This window comes from Melospiza melodia, chromosome 26 (genome assembly GCF_035770615.1).
Source record: "Melospiza melodia melodia isolate bMelMel2 chromosome 26, bMelMel2.pri, whole genome shotgun sequence".
Taxonomy (NCBI): Eukaryota; Metazoa; Chordata; class Aves; order Passeriformes; family Passerellidae; genus Melospiza; species Melospiza melodia.
Window position 1 is genome coordinate 10191487 of NC_086219.1, and position 26113 is coordinate 10217599.

Below are 26113 nucleotides of genomic sequence, written 5' to 3' on the forward strand. Positions count from 1 at the left end.
CAACGCTAGGAAGGAAAATCAGCCTATGATTCGGGATGGTCTCATGGAAATAGCAGTGGAGGCAGCCAAGTTGTGTCACTTTTGCGCTGCCCTTGGAATGCCTTGAACTGCTGCAGTGTGCCTGGAGCACAGGGCTTCCTGGTTTTAAAAGTCCTAGGCCTAAACCTAACATTAACCCTAGGAAGGTAAATCAGTCGGGTATGAGGGTTCTTCCTAAGGAAAAAGCTGTGAAAGCAGCCATGTTGTGGCACTTCGGCGCTCCCTTTGGGATGCCTTTGGCTGCTGCAGTAAGCCTGGAACTCAGGGCTTCCTGGTTCAAAAAATCCTAGCCCTATGCTGAAGCCTAACCCTAACCCTAGGCAGATGAATCAGCCTAGGTATAGGGATGGTGCTAAGGAAAAAGCTGTGAAAGCAGCCATGTTGTGGCACTTTTGCACTCCCTTTTGGATGCCTTTCACAGCTCCAGTGTGCCTGGAGGTCTGGGCTTCCTGATTTTAAAAATCCTAGCACAAGGCCTACCTAACCCCAACCCGACGACGAGAAAGGCAAATCAGCCAGGAATTAGGGATGTCCCCAAGGAAATCGCTGTGGAGGCAGGCATGTTGTGGTACTTGTGTGCACTTCATGGGTGTACTTTAACAGCTGCTGTGTTCTTGGAACTCAGGGCTTTCAGGTTTAAGAACACTAACCCTCGGCCTAACTCAAACCTCAACTCTAGGAAGGAAAATCAGCCTATGGTTGGGGATGGTCTCATGGAAATAGCAGTGGAGGCAGCCAAGTTGTGTCACTTTTGCCTTCCCTTTGGGATGCCTTGAACAGCTGCAGTGTGCCTGGAGCACAGGGCTTCCTGGTTTTAAAAGTCCTAGGCCTAAGCCTAACAGTAACCCTAGGAATATAAATCAGCCGGGTATGAGGGTTCTTCCTAAGGAAAAAGCTGTGAAAGCAGCCATGTTGTGGCATTTCTGAGCTCCCTTTGGGATGCCTTTGGCAGCTGCAGTAAGCCTGGAACTCAGGGCTTCCTTGTTTAAAAAATCCTAGCCCTATGCTGAAGCCTAACCCTAACCCTAGGCAGATAAATCAGCCTAGGTATAGGGATGGTGCCAAGGAAAAAGCTGTGAAAGCAGCCATGTTGTGGCACTTTTGCACTCCCTTTTGGATGCCTTTCACATCTCCAGTGTGCCTGGAGGTCTGGGCTTCCTGGTTTTAAAGTCCTAGGCCTAAGCCTAATAGTAACCCTAGGAAGGTAAATCAGCCGGGTATTAGGGTTCTTCCTAAGGAAAAAGCTGTGAAAGCAGCCATGTTGTGGCACTTTTGCACTCCCTTTTGGATGCCTTTCACATCTCCAGTGTGCCTGGAGGTCTGGGCTTCCTGATTTTAAAAATCCTAGCACTAGGCCTACCTTACCTCAACCCTAAGACGAGAAAGGCATTTCAGCCTGGAATTAGGGATGTCCCCAAGGAAAAAGCGGTGGAGGCCGGCCTGTTGTAGTACTTTTGTGTAGGGGCCTGACTAAATGTATGTATTGTAAATATATGTATGGCAGTGAAAGATCTTTGTATTGTAGTAGTGACCCTGCCCAGATTCTAGTTATTGTAAATGGGCTGCAGCTGTGATGTCCTTGATTGGGCAGCAGCTGTAGCCCATGGAGGTAACTGTGATAAAAGGGGGCGGGGTGGTCAGGGAGAGCTTTGGAGAGGAGCCCTGACTGAGAAGCAACAACACCACTGCTGTGGAGATCTGCTGTGACAAAACCACCCAGAAGGTATGAGGCTCTGGAAATATGATATGCAACAATATGAATACAACACTTTTGTGAACTTCTTGGGTATACTTTCGCAGCTGCTGTGTTCTTGGAACTCAGGGCTTTCAGGTTAAAAGAACACTAACCCTAGGCCTAACTCAAACCTCAACGCTAGGAAGGAAAATCAGCCTAGGTATAGGGATGGTGCCAAGGAAAAAGCTGTGAAAGCAGCCATGTTGTGGCACTTTTGCACTCCCTTTTGGATGCCTTTCACATCTCCAGTGTGCCTGGAGGTCTGGGCTTCCTGGTTTTAAAGTCCTAGGCCTAAGCCTAATATTAACCCTAGGAAGGTATATAAGCCGGGTATGAGGGTTCTTGCTAAGGAAAAAGCTGTGAAAGCAGCCGTGTTGTGGGACTTCTGCGCTCCCTTTGGGATGCCTTTGGCAGCTGCAGTAAGCCTGGAACTCAGGGCTTCCTGGTTCAAAATATCCTAGCCCTAGGCTGAACCCTAACACTAACCCTAGGCAGATAAATCAGTCTATGTATAGGGATGGTGCCAAGGAAAAAGCTGTGAAAGCAGCCATGTTGTGGCACTTTTGCACTCCCTTTTGGATGCCTTTCACAGCTCCAGTGTGCCTGGAGGTCTGGGCTTCCTGATTTTAAAAATCCTAGCACAAGGCCTACCTAACCCCAACCTGACGACGAGAACGGCAAATCAGCCAGGAACTAGGGATGTCCCCAAGGAAATAACTGTGGAGGCAGGCATGTGGTGGTACTTTTGTGCACTTCTTGGGTAGTCCTCTGCAGCTGCTGTGTTCTTGGAACTCAGGGCTTTCAGGTTAAAAGAACACAAACACTAGGCCTACATCAAACCTCAACGCTAGGAAGGAAAATCAGCCTATGGTTCGGGATGGTCTCATGGAAATAGCAGTGGAGGCAGCCAAGTTGTGTCACTTTTGCGCTCCCCTTTGGATGCCTTGAACAGCTGCAGTGTGCCAGGAGCACAGGGCTTCCTGGTTTTAAAAGTCCTAGGCCTAAGCCTAACAGTAACCCTAGGAAGGTAAATCAGCCGGGTATTAGGGTTCTTCCTAAGGAAAAAGCTCTGAAAGCAGCCCTGTTGTGGCACTTCTGCGCTCCCTTTGGGATGCCTTTGGCAGCTGCAGTAAGCCTGGAACTCAGGGCTTCCTGGTTCAAAAAATCCGAGCCCTAGGCTGAACCCTAACCCTAGGCAGATAAATCAGCCTAGGTATAGGGATGGTGCCAACGAAAAAGGTGTGAAAGCAGCCGTGTTGTGGCACTTTTGCACTCCCTTTTGGATGCCTTTCACAGCTCCAGTGTGCCTGGAGGTCTGGGCTTCCTGATTTTAAAAATCCTAGCACAAGGCCTACCTAACCCCAACCCGACGACGAGAAAGGCAAATCAGCCAGGAATTAGGGATGTCCCCAAGGAAATAGCTGTGGAGGCAGGCATGTGGTGGTACTTTTGTGCACTTCTTGGGTAGTCCTTCGCAGCTGCTGTGTTCTTGCAACTCAGGGCTTTCAGGTTAAGAGAACACTAACCCTCGGCCTAACTCAAACCTCAACGCTAGGAAGGAAAATCAGCCTATGGTTGGGGATGGTCTCATGGAAATAGCAGTGGAGGCAGCCAAGTTGTGTCACTTTTGCGTTGCCCTTTGGATGCCTTGAACAGCTGCAGTGTGCCTGAAGCACAGGGCTTCCTGGTTTTAAAAGTCCTAGGCCTAAGCCTAACAGTAACCCTAGGAAGGTAAATCAGCCGGGTATGAGGGTTCTTCCTAAGGAAAAAGCTGTGAAAGCAGCCATGTTGTGGCATTTCTGAGCTCCCTTTGGGATGCCTTTGGCAGCTGCAGTAAGCCTGGAACTCAGGGCTTCCTGGTTCAAAAAATCCTAGCCCTAGGCTGAAGCCTAACCCTAACCCTAGGCAGATGAATCAGCCTAGGTATAGGGATGGTGCTAAGGAAAAAGCTGTGAAAGCAGCCATGTTGTGGCACTTTTGCACTCCCTTTTGGATGCCTTTCACAGCTCCAGTGTGCCTGGAGGTCTGGGCTTCCTGATTTTTAAAATCCTAGCACAAGGCCTACCTAACCCCAACCCGACGACGAGAATGGCAAATCAGCCAGGAATTAGGGACGTCCCCTAGGAAATAGCTGTGGAGGCAGGCATGTGGTGGTACTTTTGTGCACTTCTTGGGTCATCCTTGGCAGCTGCTGTGTTCTTGGAACTCAGGGCTTTCAGGTTAAAAGACCCCTAACCATAGGCCTAACTCAAACCTCAACGCTAGGAAAGAAAATCAGCCTATGATTCGGGATGGTCTCATGGAAATAGCAGTGGAGGCAGCCAAGTTGTGTCACTTTTGCTCTGCCCTTGGAATGCCTTGAACAGCTGCAGTGTGCCTGGAGCACAGGGCTTCCTGGTTTTAAAAGTCCTAGGCCTAAGGCTAACAGTAACCCTAGGAAGGTAAATCAGCCGGGTATTAGGGTTCTTCCTAAGGAAAAAGCTGTGAATGCAGCCATGTTGTGGCACTTCTGCGCTCCCTTTGGGATGCCTTTGGCAGCTGCAGTAAGCCTGGAACTCATGGCTTCCTGGTTCAAAAAATCCTAGCCCTAGGCTGAAGCCTAACCCTAACCCTAGGCAGATAAATCAGCCTAGGTATAGGGATCGTGCCAAGGAAAAAGCTGTGAAAGCAGCCATGTTGTGGCACTTTTGCACTCCCTTTTGGATGCCTTTCACAGCTCCAGTGTGCCTGGAGGTCCGGGCTTCCTGATTTTAAAAATCCTTGCACTATGCCTACCTAACCTCAACCCTAAGACGAGAAAGGCATTTCAGTCTGGAATTAGGGATGTCCCCAAGGAAAAAGCGGTGGAGGCACGCGTGTTGTAGTACTTTTGTGTAGGGGTCTGACTAAATGTATGTATTGTAAATATATGTATGGCAGTGAAAGATCTTTGTATTGTAGTAGTGACCCTGCCCTGATTCTAGTTATTGTAAATGGGCTGCAGCTGTGATGTCCTTGATTGGGCAGCAGCTGTAGCCCATGGAGGTAACTGTGATAAAAGGGGGCGGGGTGGTCAGGGAGAGCTTTGGAGAGGAGCCCTGACTGAGAAGCAACAACACCACTGCTGTGGAGATCTGCTGTGACAAAACCACCCAGAAGGTATGAGGCTCTGGAAATATGATATGCAACAATATGAATACAACACTTTTGTGCTCTTCTTGGGTATACTTTCGCAGCTGCTGTGTTCTTGGAACTCAGGGCTTTCAGGTTAAAAGAACACTAACCCTAGGCCTAACTCAAACCTCAACGCTAGGAAGGAAAATCAGCCTATGGTTGGGGATGGTCTCATGGAAATAGCAGTGGAGGCAGCCAAGCTGTGTAACTTTTGCGCTGCCCTTGGGTTGCCTTGAACAGCTGCAGTGTGCCTGGAGCAAAGGGCTTCCTGGTTTTAAAAGTCCAAGGCCTAAGCCTAATAGTAACCCTAGGAAGGTAAATCAGCCGGGTATGAGGGTTCTTCCTAAGGAAAAAGCTGTGAAAGCAGCCATGTTGTGGCACTTCTGCGCTCCCTTTGGGATGCCTTTGGCAGCTGCAGTAAGCCTGGAACTCAGGGCTTCCTGGTTCGAAAAATCCTAGCCCTAGGCTGAACACTAACCCTAACCCTAACCCTAGGCAGATAAATCAGCATAGGTATAGTGATGGTGCCAAGGAAAAAGCTGTGAAAGCAGCCATGTTGTGGCATTTCTGAGCTCCCTTTGGGATGCCTTTGGCAGCTGCAGTAAGCCTGGAACTCAGGGCTTCCTGGTTCAAAAAATCCTAGCCCTAGGCTGAACCCTAACACTAACCCTAGGCAGATAAATCAGCCTAGGTATAGGGATGGTGCCAAGGAAAAAGCTGTGAAAGCAGCCATGTTGTGGCACTTTTGCACTCCCTTTTGGATGCCTTTCACATCTCCAGTGTGCCTGGAGGTCTGGGGTTCCTGTTTTTAAAAATTCTAACACAAGGCCTACCTAATCCCAACCCGACGATGAGAAAGGCAAATCAGCCAGGAATTAGGGATGTCCCCAAGGAAATAGCTGTGGAGGCAGGCATGTGGTGGTGCTTCTGTGCTCTTCTTGGGTAGTCTTTCGCACCTGCTGTGTTCTTGGAACTCAGGGCTTTCAGGTTAAGAGGACACTAACCCTCGGCCTAACTCAAACCTCAACGCTAGGAAGGAAAATCAGCCTATGGTTGGGGATGGTCTCATGGAAATAGCAGTGGAGGCAGCCAAGTTGTGTCACTTTTGCGCTGCCCTTGGAATGCCTTGAACAGCTGCAGTGTGCCTGGAGCACAGGGCTTCCTGGTTTTAAAAGTCCTAGGCCTAAGCCTAACAGTAACCCTAGGAAGGTAAATCAGCCGGGTATGAGGGTTCTTCCTAAGGAAAAAGCTGTGAAAGCAGCCATGTTGTGGCACTTTTGCACTCCCTTTTGATGCCTTTCACAGCTCCAGTGTGCCTGGAACTCTGGGCTTCCTGATTTTAAAAATCCGAGCAACAGGCCTACCTAACCCCAACCCGACAAGGAGAATGGCAAATCAGCCAGGAATTAGGGACGTCCCCAAGGAAATACCTGTGGAGGCAGGCATGTGGTGGTACTTTTGTGCTCTTCTTGGGTAGTCCTTCGCAGCTGCTGTGTTCTTGGAACTCAGGGCTTTCAGGTTAAAAGTGCTCTAACCCTAGCTAACTCAAACCTCAACGCTAGGATGGAAAATCAGCCTATGGTTCGGATGCTCTCATGGAAATAGCAGTGGAGGCAGCCAAGTTGTGTCACTTTTGCGCTCCCCTTTGGATGCCTTGAACAACTGCAGTGTGCCTGGAGCACAGGACTTCCTGGTTTTAAAAGTCCTAGGCCTAAGCCTAACAGTAACCCTAGGAAGGTAAATCAGCCGGGTATGAGGGTTCTTCCTAAGGAAAAAGCAGTGAAAGCAGCCATGTTGTGGCACTTTTGCACTCCCTTTTGGATGCCTTTCACAGCTCCAGTGTGCCTGGAGGTCTGGGCTTCTGATTTTAAAAACCTGAGCACAAGGCCTACCTAACCCCAACCCGATGACGAGAAAGGCAAATCAGCCAGGAATTAGGGACGTCCCCAAGGAAATAGCTGTGGAGGCAGGCATGTGGTGGTACTTTTGTGCACTTCTTGGGTAGTCCTTCGAAGCTGCTGTGTTCTTGGAACTCAGGGCTTTCAGGTTAAAAGAACACTAACCCTAGGCCTAACTCAAACCTCAACGCTAGGAAGGAAAATCAGCCTATGTTTGGGGATGGTCTCATGGAAATAGCAGTGGAGGCAGCCAAGTTGTGTCACTTTTGCTCTGCCCTTGGAATGCCTTGACCAGCTGCAGTGTTCCTGGAGCACAGGGCTTCCTGGTTTTAAAAGTCCTAGCCCTAAGCATAACAGTAACCCTAGGAAGGTAAATCAGCCGTGTATGAGGGTTCTTCCTAAGGAAAAAGCTGTGAAAGCAGCCATGTTGTGGCATTTCTGAGCTCCCTTTGGGATGCCTTTGGCAGCTGCAGTAAGCCTGGAACTCAGGGATTCCTGGTTCAAAAAATCCTAGCCCTAGGCTGAAGCCTAACCCTAACCCTAGGCAGATAAATCAGCCTATGGTTGGGGATGGTCTCATGAAATAGCAGTGGAGGCAGACAAGTTGTGTCACTTTTGCGCTCCCCTAGTGATGCCTTGAACAGCTGCAGTGTGCCTGGAGCACAGGGCTTCCTGGTTTTAAAAGTCCTAGGCCTAAGCCTAACAGTAACCCTAGGAAGGTAAATCAGCCGGGTATGAGGGTGATTCCTAAGGAAAAAGCTGTGAAAGCAGCCATGTTGTGGCACTTCTGCGCTCCCTTTGGGATGCCTTTGGCAGCTGCAGTAAGCCTGGAACTCAGGGATTCCTGGTTCAAAAAATCCTAGCCCTAGGCTGAACCATAACCCTACACCCTAGGCAGATAAATCAGCCTAGGTATAGGGATGGTGCCAAGGAAAAAGCTGTGAAAGCAGCCATGTTGTGGCACTTTTGCACTCCCTTTTGGATGCCTTTCACAGCTCCAGTGTGCCTGGAGGTCTGGGCTTCCTGATTTTACAAATCCTAGCAACTGGCCTACCTAACACCAACCCGACGACGAGAAAGGCAAATCAGCCAGGAATTAGGGATGTCCCCAAGGAAATAGCTGTGGAGGCAGGCATGTTGTGGTACTTTTGTGCACTTCTTGGGTAGTCCTTCACAGCTGCTGTGTTCTTGGAACTCAGGGCTTTCAGGTTAAAAGGACCCTCACCCTAGGCTTAACTCATACCTCAACGCTAGGTAGGAAAATAAGCCTATGGTTTGCGATGGTCTCATGGAAATAGCAGTGGAGGCAGCCAAGTTGTGTCACTTTTGCGCTCCCCTTATGATGCCTTGAAGACCTGCAGTGTGCTTGGAGCACAGGGCTTCCTGGTTTTAAAAGTCCTAGTCCTAAGCCTAACAGTAACCCTAGGAAGGTAAATCAGCCGGGGATGAGGGTTCTTCCTAAGGAAAAAGCTGTGAAAGCAGCCATGTTGTGGCACTTCTGCGCTGCCTTTGGGATGCCTTTGGCAGCTGCAGTAAGCCTGGAACTCAGGGCTTCCTGGTTCAAAAAATCCTAGCCCTAGGCTGAACGCTAACCCTAACCCTAGGCAGATAAGTCAGCCTAGGTATAGGGATGGTGCAGAGGAAAAAGCTGTGAAAGCAGGCATGTTGTGGCACTTTTGCACTCCCTTTTGGATGCCTTTCACAGCTCCAGTGTGCCTGGAGGTCTGGGGCTCCTAATTTTAAAAATTCTAGCACAAGGCCTACCTAATCCCAACCCGACGATGAGAACGGCAAATCAGCCAGGAATTAGGGATGTCCCCAAGGAAATAGCTGTGGAGGCAGGCATGTGGTGGTTCTTTTGTGCTCTTCTTGGGTAGTCTTTCGCACCTGCTGTGTTCTTGGAACTCAGGGATTTCAGGTAAAGAGAACACTAACCCTAGGCCTAACTCAAACCTCAACGCTAGGAAGGAAAATCAGCCTATGGTTGGGGATGGTCTCATGGAAATAGCAGTGGAGGCAGCCAAGTTGTGTCACTTTTGCGCTCCCCTTTGGATGCCTTGAACAGCTGCAGTGTGCCTGGAGCACAGGGCTTCCTGGTTTTAAATGTCCTAGGCCTAAGCCTAACAGTAACGCTAGGAAGGTAAATCAGCCGGGTATTAGGGTTCTTCATAAGGAAAAAGCTGTGAAAGCAGCCATGTTGTGGCACTTTTGCACTCCCTTTTGGATGCCTTTCACAGCTCCAGTGTGCCTGGAGGTCTGCGCTTCCTGATTTTAAAAATCCTAGCACAAGGCCTACCTAACCCCAACCCGACGACGAGAAAGGCAAATCAGACAGGAATTAGGGATATCCCCAAGGAAATAGCTGTGGAGGCAGGCATGTTGTGGTACTTTTGTGCTCTTCTTGGGTAGTCCTTCGCAGCTGCTGTGTTCTTGGAACTCAGGGCTTTCAGGTTAAAAGAACCCTAACCCTAGGCCTAACTCAAACCTCAACGCTAGGAAGGAAAATCAGCCTATGTTTGGGGATGGTCTCATGGAAATAGCAGTGGAGGCAGCCAAGTTGTGTCACTTTTGCGCTGCCCTTGGGTTGCCTTGAACAGGTGCAGTGTGCCTGGAGCAAAGGGCTTCCTGGTTTTAAAAGTCCACGGCCTAAGCCTAACAGTAACCCTATGAAGGTAAATCAGCCGGGTATGAGGGTTCTTCCTAAGGAAAAAGCTGTGAAAGCAGCCATGTTGTGGCACTTCTGCGCTCCCTTTGGGATGCCTTTGGCAGCTGCAGTAAGCCTGGAACTCAGGGCTTCCTGGTTCAAAAAATCCTAGCCATAGGCTGAACACTAACCCTAACCCTAACCCTAGGCAGATAAATCAGCCTAGGTATAGTGATGGTGCCAAGGAAAAAGCTGTGAAAGCAGCCATGTTGTGGCATTTCTGAGCTCCCTTTGGGATGCCTTTGGCAGCTGCAGTAAGCCTGGAACTCAGGGCTTCCTGGTTCAAAAAATCCTAGCCCTAGGCTGAACCCTAACCCTAACCCTAGGCAGATAAATCAGCCTAGGTATAGTGATGGTGCCAAGGAAAAAGCTGTGAAAGCAGCCATGTTGTGGCACTTTTGCACTCCCTTTTGGATGCCTTTCACCGCTCCAGTGTGCCTGGAGGTCTGGGCTTCCTGATTTTAAAAATCCTAGCACAAGGCCTACCTAACCCCAACCCGACGACGAGAAAGGCAAATCAGCCAGGAATTAGGGATGTCCCCAAAGAAATAGCTGTGGAGGCAGGCATGTGGTGGTACTTTTGTGCACTTCTTGGGTAGTCCTTCGCACCTGCTGTGTTCTTGGAACTCAGGGCTTTCATCTTAAGAGAACACAAACCCTCGGCCTAACTCAAACCTCAACGCTAGGAAGGAAAATCAGCCTATGATTCGGGATGGTCTCATGGAAATAGCAGTGGAGGCAGCCAAGTTGTGCCACTTTTACTCTGCCCTTGGAATGCCTTGAACTGCTGCAGTGTGCCTGGAGCACAGGGCTTCCTGGTTCAAAAAATCCTAGCTTTAGGCTGAAGCCTAACCCTAACCCTAGGCAGATAAATCAGCCTAGGTATAGTGATGGTGCCAAGGAAAAAGCTGTGAAAGCAGCCATATTGTGGCATTTCTGAGCTCCCTTTGGGATGACTTTGGCAGCTGCAGTAAGCCTGGAACTCAGGGCTTCCTGGTTCAAAAAATCCTAGCCCTAGGCTGAAGCCTAACCCTAACCCTAGGCAGATAAATCAGCCTAGGTATAGGGATGGTGCCAAGGAAAAAGCTGTGAAAGCAGCCATGTTGTGGCACTTTTGCACTCCCTTTTGGATGCCTTTCACTTCTCCAGTGTGCCTGGAGGTCTGGGCTTCCTGGTTTTAAAAATCCTAGCACAAGGCCTACCTAACCCCAACCCGACGACGAGAAAGGCAAATCAACCAGGAATTAGGGATGTCCCCAAAGAAATAGCTGTGGAGGCAGGCATGTTGTGGTACTTTTGTGCTCTTCTTGGGTAGTCCTTCGCAGCTGCTGTGTTCTTGGAACTCAGGGCTTTCAGGTTAAAAGAACACTAACCCTAGGCCTAACTCAAAACTCAACGCTAGGAAGGAAAATCAGCCTATGGTTGGGGATGGTCTCATGGAAATAGCAGTGGAGGCAGCCAAGTTGTGTCACTTTTGCCCTCCCTTTCGGATGCCTTGAACAGCTGCAGTGTGCCTGGAGCACAGGGCTTCCTGGTTTTTAAAGTCCTAGGTCTAAGCCTAACAGTAACCCTAGGAAGATAAATCAGCCGGGTATGAGGGTTCTTCCTAAGGAAAAAGCTGTGAAAGCAGCCATGTTGTGGCACTTTTGCACTCCCTATTGGATGCCTTTCACAGCTCCAGTGTGCCTGGAGGTCTGGGCTTCCTGATTTTAAAAATCCTAGCACAAGGCCTACCTAACCCCAACCCGACGACGAGAAAGGCAAATCAGACAGGAATTAGGGATGTCCCCAAGGAAATAGCTGTGGAGGCAGGCATGTGTTGGTACTTTTGTGCTCTTAATGGGTAGTCCTTCGCAGCTGCTGTGTTCTTGGAACTCAGGGCTTTCAGGTTAAAAGAACCCTAACCCTAGGCCTAACTCAAACCTCAACGCTAGGAAGGAAAATCAGCCTATGATTCGGGATGGTCTCATACAAATAGCAGTGGAGGCAGCCAAGTTGTTCCACTTTTACTCTGCCCTTGGAATGCCTTGAACTGCTGCAGTGTGCCTGGAGCACAGGGCTTCCTGGTTCAAAAAATCCTAGCCTTAGGCTGAAGCCTAACACTAACCCTAACCCTAGGCAGATAAATCAGCCTAGATATAGTGATGGTGCCAAGGAAAAAGCTGTGAAAGCAGCCATGTTGTGGCATTTCTGAGCTCCCTTTGGGATGACTTTGGCAGCTGCAGTAAGCCTGGAACTCAGGGCTTCCTGGTTCAAAGAATCCTAGCCCTAGGCTGAAGCCTAACCCTAACCCTAGGCAGATAAATCAGCCTAGGTATAGGGATGGTGCCAAGGAAAAAGCTGTGAAAGCAGCCATGTTGTGGCACTTTTGCACTCCCTTTTGGATGCCTTTCACATCTCCAGTGTGCCTGGAGCACAGGGCTTCCTGGTTTTAAAAGTCCTAGGCCTAAGCCTAACAGTAACCCTAGGAAGGTAAATCAGCCGGGTATGAGGGTTCTTCCTAAGGAAAAAGCTGTGAAAGCAGCCGTGTTGTGGCACTTCTGCGCTCCCTTGGGGATGCCTTTGGCAGCTGCAGTAAGCCTGGAACTCAGGGCTTCCTGGTTCAAAAAATCCTAGCCCTAGGCTGAACCCTAACCCTATGCAGATAAATCAGCCTAGGTATAGGGATGGTGCCAAGGAAAAAGCTGTGAAAGCAGCCATGTTGTGGCACTTTTGCACTCCCTTTTGGATGCCTTTCACAGCTCCAGTGTGCCTGGAGGTCTGGGGTTCCTGATTCTAAAAATTCTAACACAAGGCCTACCTAATCCCAACCAGACGATGAGAAAGGCAAATCAGCCAGGAATTAGGGATGTCCCCAAGGAAATAGCTGTGGAGGCAGGCATGTGGTGGTACTTTTGTGCTCTTCTTGGGTAGTCTTTTGCACCTGCTGTGTTCTTGGAACTCAGGGCTTTCAGGTTAAGAGAACACTAACCCTCGGCCTAACTCAAACCTCAACGCTAGGAAGGAAAATCAGCCTATGGTTGGGGATGGTCTCATGGAAATAGCAGTGGAGGCAGCCAAGTTGTGTCACTTTTGCGCTCCCCTTTGGATGCCGTGAACAGCTGCAGTGTGCCTGGAGCACAGGGCTTCCTGGTTTGAAAAGTCCTAGGCCTAAGCCTAACAGTAACCCTAGGAAGGTAAATCAGCCGGGTATGAGGGTTCTTCCTAAGGAAAAAGCTGTGAAAGCAGCCATGTTGTGGCACTTTTGCACTCCCTTTTGGATGCCTTTCACAGCTCCAGTGTGCCTGGAGGTCTGGGCTTCCTGATTTTAAAAATCCGAGCAACAGGCCTACCTAACCCCAACCCGACGACGAGAATGGCAAATCAGCCAGGAATTAGGGACGTCCCCAAGGAAATAGCTGTGGAGGCAGGCATGTGGTGGTACTTTTGTGCACTTCTTGGGTAGTCCTTCGCAGCTGCTGTGTTCTTGGAACTCAGGGCTTTCTGGTTAAAAGAACCCTAACCCTAGGCCTAACTCAAACCTCAACGCTAGGAAGGAAAATCAGCCTATGGTTGGGGATGGTCTCATGGAAATAGTAGTGGAGGCAGCCAAGTTGTGTCACTTTTGCTCTGCCCTTGGAATTCCTTGACCAGCTGCAGTGTGCCTGGAGCACAGGGCTTCCTGGTTTTACAAGTCCTAGGCCTAATCCTAACAGTAACCCTAGGAAGGTAAATCAGCCGGGTATGAGGGTTCTTCCTAAGGAAAAAGCTGTGAAAGCAGCCATGTTGTGGCATTTCTGAGCTCCCTTTGGGATGCCTTTGGCAGCTGCAGTAAGCCTGGAACTCAGGGCTTCCTGGTTCAAAAAATCCTAGCCCTAGGCTGAACCCTAACACTAACCCTAGGCAGATAAATCAGCCTAGGTATAGGGATGGTGCCAAGGAAAAAGCTGTGAAAGCAGCCGTGTTGTGGCACTTTTGCACTCCCTTTTGGATGCCTTTAACATCTCCAGTGTGCCTGGAGGTCTGGGCTTCCTGGTTTTAAAGTCCTAGTCCTAAGCCTAATAGTAACCCTAGGAAGGTAAATCAGCCGGGTATTAGGGTCCCTCCTAAGGAAAAAGCTGTGAAAGCAGCCATGTTGTGGCATTTCTGAGCCCCCTTTGGGATGCCTTTGGCAGCTGCAGTAAGCCTGGGACTCAGGGCTTCCTGGTTCAAAAAATCCTAGCCCTAGGCTGAAGCCTAACCCTAACCCCAGGCAGATAAATCAGCCTAGGTATAGGGATGGTGCCAAGGAAAAAGCTGTGAAAGCAGCCATGTTGTGGCACTTTTGCACTCCCTTTTGGATGCCTTTCACAGCTCCAGTGTGCCTGGAGGTCTGGGCTTCCTGATTTTAAAAATCCTAGCACAAGGCCTACCTAACCCCAACCTGACGACGAGAAAGGCAAATCAGCCAGGAATTAGGGATGTCCCCAATGAAATAGCTGTGGAGGCAGGCATGTGGTGGTACTTTTGTGCACTTCTTGGGTAGTCCTTGGCAGCTGCTGTGTTCTTGGAACTCAGGGCTTTCTGGTTAAAAGAACCCTAACCCTAGGCCTAACTCAAACCTCAACGCTAAGAAGGAAAATCAGCCTATGGTTCGGGATGGTTTCATTGAAATAGCAGTGGAGGCAGCCAAGTTGTGTCACTTTTGCGCTCCCCTAGTGATGCCTTGAACAGCTGCAGTGTGCCTGGAGCACAGGGCTTCCTGGTTTGAAAAGTCCTAGGCCTAAGCCTAACAGTAACCCTAGGAAGGTAAATCAGCCGGGTATGAGGGTTCTTCCTAAGGAAAAAGCTGTGAAAGCAGCCATGTTGTGGCACTTTTGCACTCCCATTTGGATGCCTTTCACAGCTCCATTGTGCCTGGAGGTCTGGGCTTCCTGATTTTAAAAATCCTAGCACAAGGCCTACCTAACCACAACCTGACGACGAGAAAGGCAAATCAGCCAGGAATTAGGGATGTCCCCAAGGAAATAGCTGTGGAGGCAGGCATGTTGTGGTACTTTTGTGCTCTTAATGGGTAGTCCTTCGCAGCTGCTGTGTTCTTGGAACTCAGGGCTTTCAGGTTAAAAGAACCCTAACCCTAGGCCTAACTCAAACCTCAACACTAGGAAGGAAAATCAGCCTATGATTCGGGATGGTCTCATGGAAGTAGCAGTGGAGGCAGCCAAGTTGTGTCACTTTTGCGCTGCCCATGGGAGGAATTGAAAAGCTGCAGTGTGCTTGGAGCACAGGGCTTCCTGGTTTTAAAAGTCCTAGGCCTAATCCTAACAGTAACCCTAGGAAGGTAAATCAGCCGGGTATGAGGGTTCTTCCTAAGGAAAAAGCTATGAAAGCAGCCATGTTGTGGCACTTTTGCACTCCCTTTTGGATGCCTTTCACAGCTCCATTGTGCCTGGAGGTCTGGGCTTCCTGATTTTAAAAATCCTAGCACAAGGCCTACCTAACCCCAACCTGACGACGAGAAAGGCAAATCAGCCAGGAATTAGGGATGTCCCCAAGGAAATAGCTGTGGAGGCAGGCATGTTGTGGTACTTTTGTGCACTTCTTGGGTAGTCCTTCGCAGCTGCTGTGTTCTTGGAACTCAGGGCTTTCAGGTTAAAAGAACCCTAACCCTAGGCCTAACTCAAACCTCAACGCTAGGAAGGAAAATCAGCCTATGGTTGGGGATGGTCTCATGGAAATAGCAGTGGAGGCAGACAAGTTGTGTCACTTTTTTGTTCTGCCCTTGGAATGCCTTGACAAGCTGCAGTGTGCCTGGAGCACAGGGCTTCCTGGTTTGAAAAGTCCTAGACCTAAGCCTAACAGTAACCCTAGGAAGGTAAATCAGCCGGGTATGAGGGTTCTTCCTAAGGAAAAAGCTGTGAAAGCAGCCATGTTGTGGCATTTCTGAGCTCCCTTTGGGATGCCTTTGGCAGCTGCAGTAAGCCTGGAACTCAGGGCTTCCTGGTTCAAAAAATCCTAGCCCTAGGCTGAACCCTAACACTAACCCTAGGCAGATAAATCAGCCTAGGTATAGGGATGGTGCCAAGGAAAAAGCTGTGAAAGCAGCCATGTTGTGGCACTTTTGCACTCCCTTTTGGATGCCTTTCACATCTCCAGTGTGCCTGGAGGTCTGGGCTTCCTGGTTTTAAAAATCCTAGCACAAGGCCTACCTAACCCCAACCCGACGACGAGAAAGGCAAATCAACCAGGAATTAGGGATGTCCCCAAGGAAATCGCTGTGGAGGCAGGCATGTTGTGGTACTTTTGTGCTCTTAATGGGTAGTCCTTCGCAGCTGCTGTGTTCTTGGAACTCAGGGCTTTCAGGTTAAAAGAACACTAACCCTAGGCCTAACTCAAACCTCAACGCTAGGAAGGAAAATCAGCCTATGGTTGGGGATGGTCTCATGGAAATAGCAGTGGAGGCAGCCAAGTTGTGTCACTTTTGCCCTCCCTTTGGGATGCCTTGAACAGCTGCAGTGTGCCTGGAGCACAGGGCTTCCTGGTTTTAAAAGTCCTAGGCCTAAGCCTAACAGTAACCCTAGGAAGGTAAATCAGCCGGGTATGAGGGTTCTTCCTAAGGAAAAAGCTGTGAAAGCAGCCATATTGTGGCACTTTTGCACTCCCTTTTGGATGCCTTTCACAGCTCCAGTGTGCCTGGAGGTCTGGGCTTCCTGATTTTAAAAATCCGAGCAACAGGCCTACCTAACCCCAACCCGACGACGAGAATGGCAAATCAGCCAGGAATTAGGGACGTCCCCAAGGAAATAGCTGTGGAGGCAGGCATGTGGTGGTACTTTTGTGCACTTCTTGGGTAGTCCTTGGCAGCTGCTGTGTTCTTGGAACTCAGGGCTTTCTGGTTAAAAGAACCCTAACCCTAGGCCTAACTCAAAACTCAACGCTAGGAAGGAAAATCAGCCTAAGGTTGGGGATGGTCTCATGGAAATAGTAGTGGAGGCAGCCAAGTTGTGTCACTTTTGCTCTGCCCTTGGAATGCCTTTACCAGCTGCAGTGTGCCTGGAGCACAGGGCTTCCTTGTCTTACAAGTCCTAGGCCTAATCCTAACAGTAACCCTAGGAAGGTAAATCAGCCGGGTATGAGGGTTCTTCCTAAGGAAAAAGCTGTGAAAGCAGCCATGTTGTGGCATTTCTGAGCTCCCTTTGGGATGCCTTTGGCAGCTGCAGTAAGCCTGGAACTCAGGGCTTCCTGGTTCAAAAAATCCTAGCCCTAGGCTGAAGCCTAACACTAACCCTAGGCAGATAAATCAGCCTAGGTATAGGGATGGTGCCAAGGAAAAAGCTGTGAAAGCAGCCATGTTGTGGCACTTTTGCACTCCCTTTTGGATGCCTTTCACATCTCCAGTGTGCCTGGAGGTCTGGGCTTCCTGGTTTTAAAGTCCTAGTCCTAAGCCTAATAGTAACCCTAGGAAGGTAAATCAGCCGGGTATTAGGGTTCCTCCTTAGGAAAAAGCTGTGAAAGCAGCCATGTTGTGGCATTTCTGAGCTCCCTTTGGGATGCCTTTGGCTGCTGCAGTAAGCCTGGAACTCAGGGCTTCCTGGTTCAAAAAATCCTAGCCCTAGGCTGAACCCTAACCCTAACCCTAGGCAGATAAATCAGCCTAGGTATAAGGATGGTGCCAAGGAAAAAGCTGTGAAAGCAGCCATGTTGTGGCACTTTTGCACTCCCTTTTGGATGCCTTTCACAGCTCCAGTGTGCCTGGAGGTCTGGGGTTCCTGATTCTAAAAATTCTAACACAAGGCCTACCTAATCCCAACCAGACGATGAGAAAGGCAAATCAGCCAGGAATTAGGGATGTCCCCAAGGAAATAGCTGTGGAGGCAGGCATGTGGTGGTACTTTTGTGCTCTTCTTGGGTAGTCTTTTGCACCTGCTGTGTTCTTGGAACTCAGGGCTTTCAGGTTAAGAGAACACTAACCCTCGGCCTAACTCAAACCTCAACGCTAGGAAGGAAAATCAGCCTATGGTTGGGGATGGTCTCATGGAAATAGCAGTGGAGGCAGCCAAGTTGTGTCACTTTTGCGCTCCCCTTTGGATGCGTTGAACAGCTGCAGTGTGCCTGGAGCACAGGGCTTCCTGGTTTGAAAAGTCCTAGGCCTAAGCCTAACAGTAACCCTAGGAAGGTAAATCAGCCGGGTATGAGGGTTCTTCCTAAGGAAAAAGCTGTGAAAGCAGCCATGTTGTGGCATTTCTGAGCTCCCTTTGGGATGCCTTTGGCAGCTGCAGTAAGCCTGGAACTCAGGGCTTCCTGGTTCAAAAAATCCTAGCCCTAGGCTGAACCCTAACACTAACCCTAGGCAGATAAATCAGCCTAGGTATAGGGATGGTGCCAAGGAAAAAGCTGTGAAAGCAGCCATGTTGTGGCACTTTTGCACTCCCTTTTGGATGCCTTTAACATCTCCAGTGTGCCTGGAGGTCTGGGCTTCCTGGTTTTAAAGTCCTAGTCCTAAGCCTGATAGTAACCCTAGGAAGGTAAATCAGCCGGGTATTAGGGTCCCTCCTAAGGAAAAAGCTGTGAAAGCAGCCATGTTGTGGCATTTCTGAGCCCCCTTTGGGATGCCTTTGGCAGCTGCAGTAAGCCTGGGACTCAGGGCTTCCTGGTTCAAAAAATCCTAGCCCTAGGCTGAAGCCTAACCCTAACCCCAGGCAGATAAATCAGCCTAGGTATAGGGATGGTGCCAAGGAAAAAGCTGTGAAAGCAGCCATGTTGTGGCACTTTTGCACTCCCTTTTGGATGCCTTTCACAGCTCCAGTGTGCCTGGAGGTCTGGGCTTCCTGATTTTAAAAATCCTAGCACAAGGCCTACCTAACCCCAACCTGACGACGAGAAAGGCAAATCAGCCAGGAATTAGGGATGTCCCCAATGAAATAGCTGTGGAGGCAGGCATGTGGTGGTACTTTTGTGCACTTCTTGGGTAGTCCTTGGCAGCTGCTGTGTTCTTGGAACTCAGGGCTTTCTGGTTAAAAGAACCCTAACCCTAGGCCTAACTCAAACCTCAACGCTAAGAAGAAAAATCAGCCTATGGTTCGGGATGGTTTCATGGAAATAGCTGTGGAGGCAGCCAAGTTGTGTCACTTTTGCGCTGCCCTAGTGATGCCTTGAACAGCTGCAGTGTGCCTGGAGCACAGGGCTTCCTGGTTTGAAAAGTCCTAGGCCTAAGCCTAACAGTAACCCTAGGAAGGTAAATCAGCCGGGTATGAGGGTTCTTCCTAAGGAAAAAGCTGTGAAAGCAGCCATGTTGTGGCACTTTTGCACTCCCTTTTGGATGCCTTTCACAGCTCCATTGTGCCTGGAGGTCTGGGCTTCCTGATTTTAAAAATCCTAGCACAAGGCCTACCTAACCACAACCTGACGACGAGAAAGGCAAATCAGCCAGGAATTAGGGATGTCCCCAAGGAAATAGCTGTGGAGGCAGGCATGTTGTGGTACTTTTGTGCTCTTAATGGGTAGTCCTTCGCAGCTGCTGTGTTCTTGGAACTCAGGGCTTTCAGGTTAAAAGAACCCTAACCCTAGGCCTAACTCAAACCTCAACGCTAGGAAGGAAAATCAGCCTATGATTCGGGATGGTCTCATGGAAGTAGCAGTGGAGGCAGCCAAGTTGTGTCACTTTTGCGCTGCCCATGGGAGGAATTGAAAAGCTGCAGTGTGCTTGGAGCACAGGGCTTCCTGGTTTGAAAAGTCCTAGGCCTAAGCCTAACAGTAACCCTAGGAAGGTAAATCAGCCGGGTATGAGGGTTCTTCCTAAGGAAAAAGCTGTGAAAGCAGCCATGTTGTGGCACTTTTGCACTCCCTTTTGGATGCCTTTCTCATCTCCAGTGTGCCTGGAGGTCTGGGCTTCCTGGTTTTAAAAATCCTAGCACAAGGCCTACCTAACCCCAACCCGACGACGAGAAAGGCAAATCAACCAGGATTTAGGGATGTCCCCAAGGAAATAGCTGTGGAGGCAGGCATGTTGTGGTACTTTTGTGCTCTTCTTGGGTAGTCCTTCGCAGCTGCTGTGTTCTTGGAACTCAGGGCTTTCAGGTTAAAGGAACCCTAACCCTAGGCCTAACTCAAACCTCAACGCTAGGAAGGAAAATCACCCTAGGGTTCGGGATGGTCTCATGGAAATAGCAGTGGAGGCAGCCAAGTTGTGTCACTTTTGCGCTGCCCTTGGGATGAATTGAACAGCTGCAGTGTGCCTGGAGCACAGGGCTTCCTGGTTTTTAAAGTCCTAGGCCTAAGACTAACAGTAACCCTAGGAAGGTAAATCAGCCGGGTATGAGGGTTCTTCCTAAGGAAAAAGCTGTGAAAGCAGCCATGTTGTAGCACTTCTGCGCTCCCTTTGGGATGCCTTTGGCAGCTGCAGTAAGCCTGGAGTTTAGGGCTTCCTGGTTCAAAAAATCCTAGCCCTAGGCTGAACCCTAACCCTAGGCAGATAAATCAGCCTAGGTATAGGGATGGTGCCAAGGAAAAAGCTGTGAAAGCAGCCATGTTGTGGCACTTTTGCACTCCCTTTTGGATGCCTTTCACAGCTCCAGTGTGCCTGCAGGTCTGCGCTTCCTGATTTTAAAAATCCTAGCACAAGGCCTACCTAACGCCAACCCGACGACGAGAAAGGCAAATCAGCCAGGAATTAGGGATGTCCCCAAGGAAATAGCTGTGGAGGCAGGCATGTTGTGGTACTTTTGTGCTCTTAATGGGTAGTCCTTCGCAGCTGCTGTGTTCTTGGAACTCAGGGCTTTCAGGTTAAAAGAACCCTAACCCTAGGCCTAACACAAACCTCAACGCTAGGAAGGAAAATCAGCCTATGATTCGGGATGGTCTCATGGAAGTAGCAGTGGAGGCAGCCAAGTTGTGTCACTTTTGCGCTGCCCATGGGAGGAATTGAAAAGCTGCAGTGTGCTTGGAGCACAGGGCTTCCTGGTTTGAAAAGTCCTAGGCCTAAGCCTAACAGTAACCCTAGGAAGGTAAATCAGCCGGGTATGAGGGTTCTTCCTAAGGAAAAAGCTGTGAAAGCAGCCATGTTGTGGCATTTCTGAGCTCCCTTTGGGATGCCTTTGGCAGCTGCAGTAAGCCTGGAACTCAGGGCTTCCTGGTTCAAAAAATCCTAGCCCTAGGCTGAAGCCTAACACTAACCCTAGGCAGATAAATCAGCCTAGGTATAGGGATGGTGCCAAGGAAAAAGCTGTGAAAGCAGCCATGTTGTGGCACTTTTGCACTCCCTTTTGGATGCCTTTCACAGCTCCAGTGTGCCTGGAGGTCTGGGCTTCCTGATTTTAAAAATCCGAGCAACAGGCCTACCTAACCCCAACCCGACGACGAGAATGGCAAATCAGCCAGGAATTAGGGACGTCCCCAAGGAAATAGCTGTGGAGGCAGGCATGTGGTGGTACTTTTTTGCACTTCTTGGGTAGTCCTTCGCAGCTGCTGTGTTCTTGGAACTCAGGGCTTTCTGGTTAAAAGAACCCTAACACTAGGCCTAACTCAAACCTCAACGCTAGGAAGGAAAATCAGCCTGTGTTTGGGGATGGTCTCATGAAAATAGTAGTGGAGGCAGCCAAGTTGTGTCACTTTTGCCCTCCCTTTGGGATGCCTTGAACAGCTGCAGTGTGCCTGGAGCACAGGGCTTCCTGGTTTTTAAAGTCCTAGGTCTAAGCCTAACAGTAACCCTAGGAAGGTAAATCAGCCGGGTATGAGGGTTCTTCCTAAGGAAAAAGCTGTGAAAGCAGCCATGTTGTGGCACTTTTGCACTCCCTTTTGGATGCCTTTCACAGCTCCATTGTGCCTGGAGGTCTGGGCTTCCTGATTTTAAAAATCCGACCAACAGGCCTACCTAACCCCAACCCGACGACGAGAATGGCAAATCAGCCAGGAATTAGGGACGTCCCCAAGGAAATAGCTGTGGAGGCAGGCATGTGGTGGTACTTTTGTGCACTTCTTGGGTAGTCCTTCGCAGCTGCTGTGTTCTTGGAACTCAGGGCTTTCAGGTTAAAAGAACCCTAACCCTAGGCCTAACTCAAACCTCAACGCTAGGAAGGAAAATCAGCCTATGGTTGGGGATGGTCTCATGGAAATAGCAGTGGAGGCAGCCAAGTTGTGCCACTTTTACTCTGCCCTTGGAATGCCTTGAACTGCTGCAGTGTGCCTGGAGCACAGGGCTTCCTGGTTTTACAAGTCCTAGGCCTAAGCCTAACAGTAACCCTAGGAAGGTAAATCAGCCAGGTATGAGGGTTCTTCCTAAGGAAAAAGCTGTGAAAGCAGCCATGTTGTGGCATTTCTGAGCTCCCTTTGGGATGCCTTTGGCAGCTGCAGTAAGCCTGGAACTCAGGGCTTCCTGGTTCAAAAAATCCTAGCCCTAGGCTGAAGCCTAACCCTAACCCTAGGCAGATAAATCAGCCTAGGTATAGGGATGGTGCCAAGGAAAAAGCTGTGAAAGCAGCCATGTTGTGGCACTTTTGCACTCCCTTTTGGATGCCTTTCACATCTCCAGTGTGCCTGGAGGTCTGGGCTTCCTGATTTTAGAAATCCTAGCACAAGGCCTACCTAACCCCAACCCAACGACGAGAAAGGCAAATCAACCAGGAATTAGGGATGTCCCCAAGGAAATAGCTGTGGAGGCAGGCATGTTGTGGTACTTTTGTGCTCTTCTTGGGTAGTCCTTCGCAGCTGCTGTGTTCTTGGAACTCAGGGCTTTCAGGTTAAAAGAACACTAAGCCTAGGCCTAACTCAAACCTCAACGCTAGGAAGGAAAATCAGCCTATGGTTGGGGATGGTCTCATGGAAATAGTAGTGGAGGCAGCCAAGTTGTGTCACTTTTGCCCTCCCTTTGGGATGCCTTGAACAGCTGCAGTGTGCCTGGAGCACAGGGCTTCCTGGTTTTTAAAGTCCTAGGTCTAAGCCTAACAGTAACCCTAGGAAGATGAATCAGCCGGGTATGAGGGTTCTTCCTAAGGAAAAAGCTGTGAAAGCAGGCATGTTGTGGCACTTTTGCACTCCCTTTTGGATGCCTTTCACAGCTCCAGTGTGCCTGGAGGTCTGCGCTTCCTGATTTTAAAAATCCTAGCACAAGGCCTAACTAACCCCAACCCGACGACGAGAAAGCTAAATCAGCCAGGAATTAGGGATGTCCCCAAGGAAATAGCTGTGGAGGCAGGCATGTTGTGGTACTTTTGTGCTCTTCTTGGGTAGTCCTTCGCAGCTGCTGTGTTCTTGGAACTCAGGGCTTTCAGGTTAAAAGAACCCTAACCCTAGGCCTAACTCAAACCTCAACGCTAGGAAGGTAAATCAGCCTATGGTTGGGGATGGTCTCATGGAAATAGCAGTGGAGGCAGCCAAGTTGTGTCACTTTTGCGCTCCCCTTTGGATGCGTTGAACAGCTGCAGTGTGCCTGGAGCACAGGGCTTCCTGGTTTGAAAACTCCTAGGCCTAAGCCTAACAGTAACCCTAGGAAGGTAAATCAGCCGGGTATGAGGGTTCTTCCTAAGGAAAAAGCAGTGAAAGCAGCCATGTTGTGGCACTTTTGCGCTCCCTTTTGGATGCCTTTCACAGCTCCAGTGTGCCTGGATGTCTGGGCTTCCTGATTTTAAAAATCCGACCAACAGGCCTACCTAACCCCAACCCGACGACGAGAATGGCAAATCAGCCAGGAATTAGGGACGTCCCCAAGGAAATAGCTATGGAGGCAGGCATGTGGTGGTACTTTTGTGCACTTCTTGGGTAGTCCTTCGCAGCTGCTGTGTTCTTGGAACTCAGGGCTTTCAAGTTAAAAGAACCCTAACCCTAGGCCTAACTCAAACCTCAACGCTAGGAAGGAAAATCAGCTTATGATTGGGGATGGTCTCATGGAAATAGCAGTGGAGGCAGCCAAGTTGTGTCACTTTTGCTCTGCCCTTGGAATGCCTTGACCAGCTGCAGTGTGCCTGGAGCACAGGGCTTCCTGGTTTTAAAAGTCCTAGACCTAAGCCTAACAGTAACCCTAGGAAGGTAAATCAGCCGGGTATGAGGGTTCTTCCTAAGGAAAAAGCTGTGAAAGCAGCCATGTTGTGGCATTTCTGAGCTCCCTTTGGGATGCCTTTGGCTGCTGCAGTAAGCCTGGAACTCAGGGATTCCTGGTTCAAAAAATCCTAGCCCTAGGCTTAAACCTAACCCTGACCCTAGCAGATAAATCAGCCTAGGTATAGAGATGGTGCCAAGGAAAAAGCTGTGAAAGCAGCCATGTTGTGGCACTTTTGCACTCCCTTTTGGATGCCTTTCACAGCTCCTAGTGTGCCTGGAGGTCTGGGCTTCCTGGTTTTAAAAATCCTAGCACAAGGCCTACCTAACCCCAACCCGACGACGAGAAAGGAAAATCAACCAGGAATTAGGGATGTCCCCAAGGAAATAGCTGTGGAGGCAGGCATGTTGTGGTACTTTTGTGCTCTTCTTGCGTAGTCCTTCGCAGCTGCTGTGTTCTTGGAACTCAGGGCTTTCAGGTTAAAAGAACACTAACCCTAGGCCTAACTCAAACCTCAACGCTAGGAAGGAAAATCAGCCTATGGTTCGGGATGGTCTCATGAAAATAGTAGTGGAGGCTGCCAAGTTGTGTCACTTTTGCCCTCCCTTTGGGATGCCTTGAACAGCTGCAGTGTGCCTGGAGCACAGGGCTTCCTGGTTTTAAAAGTCCTAGGCCTAAGCCTAACAGTAACCCTAGGAAGATAAATCAGAGGGTATGAGGGTTCTTCCTAAGGAAAAAGCTGTGAAAGCAGCCATGTTGTGGCACTTTTGCAATCCCTTTTGGATGCCTTTCACAGCTCCATTGGGCCTGGAGGTCTGGGCTTCCTGATTTTAAAAATCCTAGCACAAGGCCTACCTAACCCCAACCTGACGACGAGAAAGGCAAATCAGCCAGGAATTAGGGATGTCCCCAAGGAAATAGCTGTAGAGGCAGGGATGTTGTGCCACTTCTGCGCTCCCTTTGGGATGCCTTTGGCAGCTGCAGTAAGCCTGGAACTCAGGGCTTCCTGGTTCAAAAAATCCTAGCCTTAGGCTGAAGCCTAACCCTAACCCTAACCCTAGGCAGATAAATCAGACTAGGTATAGTGATGGTGCCAAGGAAAAAGCTGTGAAAGCAGCCATGTTGTGGCATTTCTGAGCCCCCTTTGGGATGCCTTTGGCAGCTGCAGTAAGCCTGGGACTCAGGGCTTCCTGGTTCAAAAAATCCTAGCCCTAGGCTGAAACCTAACCCTTACCCCAGGCAGATAAATCAGCCTAAGTATAGGGATGGTGCCAAGGAAAAAGCTGTGAAAGCAGCCATGTTGTGGCACTTCTGCACTCCCTTTTGGATGCCTTTCACATCTCCAGTGTGCCTGGAGGTCTGGGCTTCCTGATTTTAAAAATCCTAGCACAAGTCCTACCTAACCCCAACCTGACGACGAGAAAGGCAAATCAGCCAGGAATTAGGGATGTCCCCAATGAAATAGCTGTGGAGGCGGGCATGTGATGGTACTTTTGTGCACTTCTTGGGTAGTCCTTGGCAGCTGCTGTGTTCTTGGAACTCAGGGCTTTCTGGTTAAAAGAACCCAAAGCCTAGGCCTAACTCAAACCTCAATGCTAAGAAGGAAAATCAGCCAAGGTATAGGGATGGTGCCAAGGAAAAAGCTGTGAAAGCAGCCATGTTGTGGCACTTTTGCACTCCCTTTTGGATGCCTTTCACATCTCCAGTGTGCCTGGAGGTCTGGGCTTCCTGGTTTTAAAGTCCTAGGCCTAAGCCTAATAGTAACCCTAGGAAGGTAAATCAGCCGGGTATTAGGGTTCCTCCTGAGGAAAAAGCTGTGAAAGCAGCCATGTTGTGGCATTTCTGAGCTCCCTTTGGGATGCCTTTGGCAGCTGCAGTAAGCCTGGGACTCAGGGCTTCCTGGTTCAAAAAATCCTAGCCCTAGGCTGAAACCTAACCCTTACCCCAGGCAGATAAATCAGCCTAGGAATAGGGATGGTGCCAAGGAAAAAGCTGTGAAAGCAGCCATGTTGTGGCACTTTTGCACTCCCTTTTGGATGCCTTTCACAGCTCCAGTGTGCCTGGAGGTCTGGGCTTCCTGATTTTAAAAATCCTAGCACAAGGCCTACCTAACCCCAACCCGACGACGAGAAAGGCAAATCAGCCAGGAATTAGGGATGTCCCCAAGGAAATAGCTGTGGAGGCAGGCATGTGGTGGTACTTTTGTGCACTTCTTGGGTAGTCCTTCGCAGCTGCTGTGTTCTTGGAACTCAGGGCTTTCAGGTTAAAAGAACCCTAACCCTAGGCGTAACTCAAACCTCAACGCTAGGAAGGAAAATCAGGTTATGATTGGGGATGGTCTCATGGAAATAGCAGTGGAGGCAGCCAAGTTGTGTCACTTTTGCTCTGCCCTTGGAATGCCTTGACCAGCTGCAGTGTGCCTGGAGCACAGGGCTTCCTGGTTTTAAAAGTCCTAGACCTAAGCCTAACAGTAACCCTAGGAAGGTAAATCAGCCGGGTATGAGGGTTCTTCCTAAGGAAATAGCTGTAGAGGCAGGGATGTTGTGCCACTTCTGCGCTCCTTTTGGGATGCCTTTGGCAGCTGCAGTAAGCCTGGA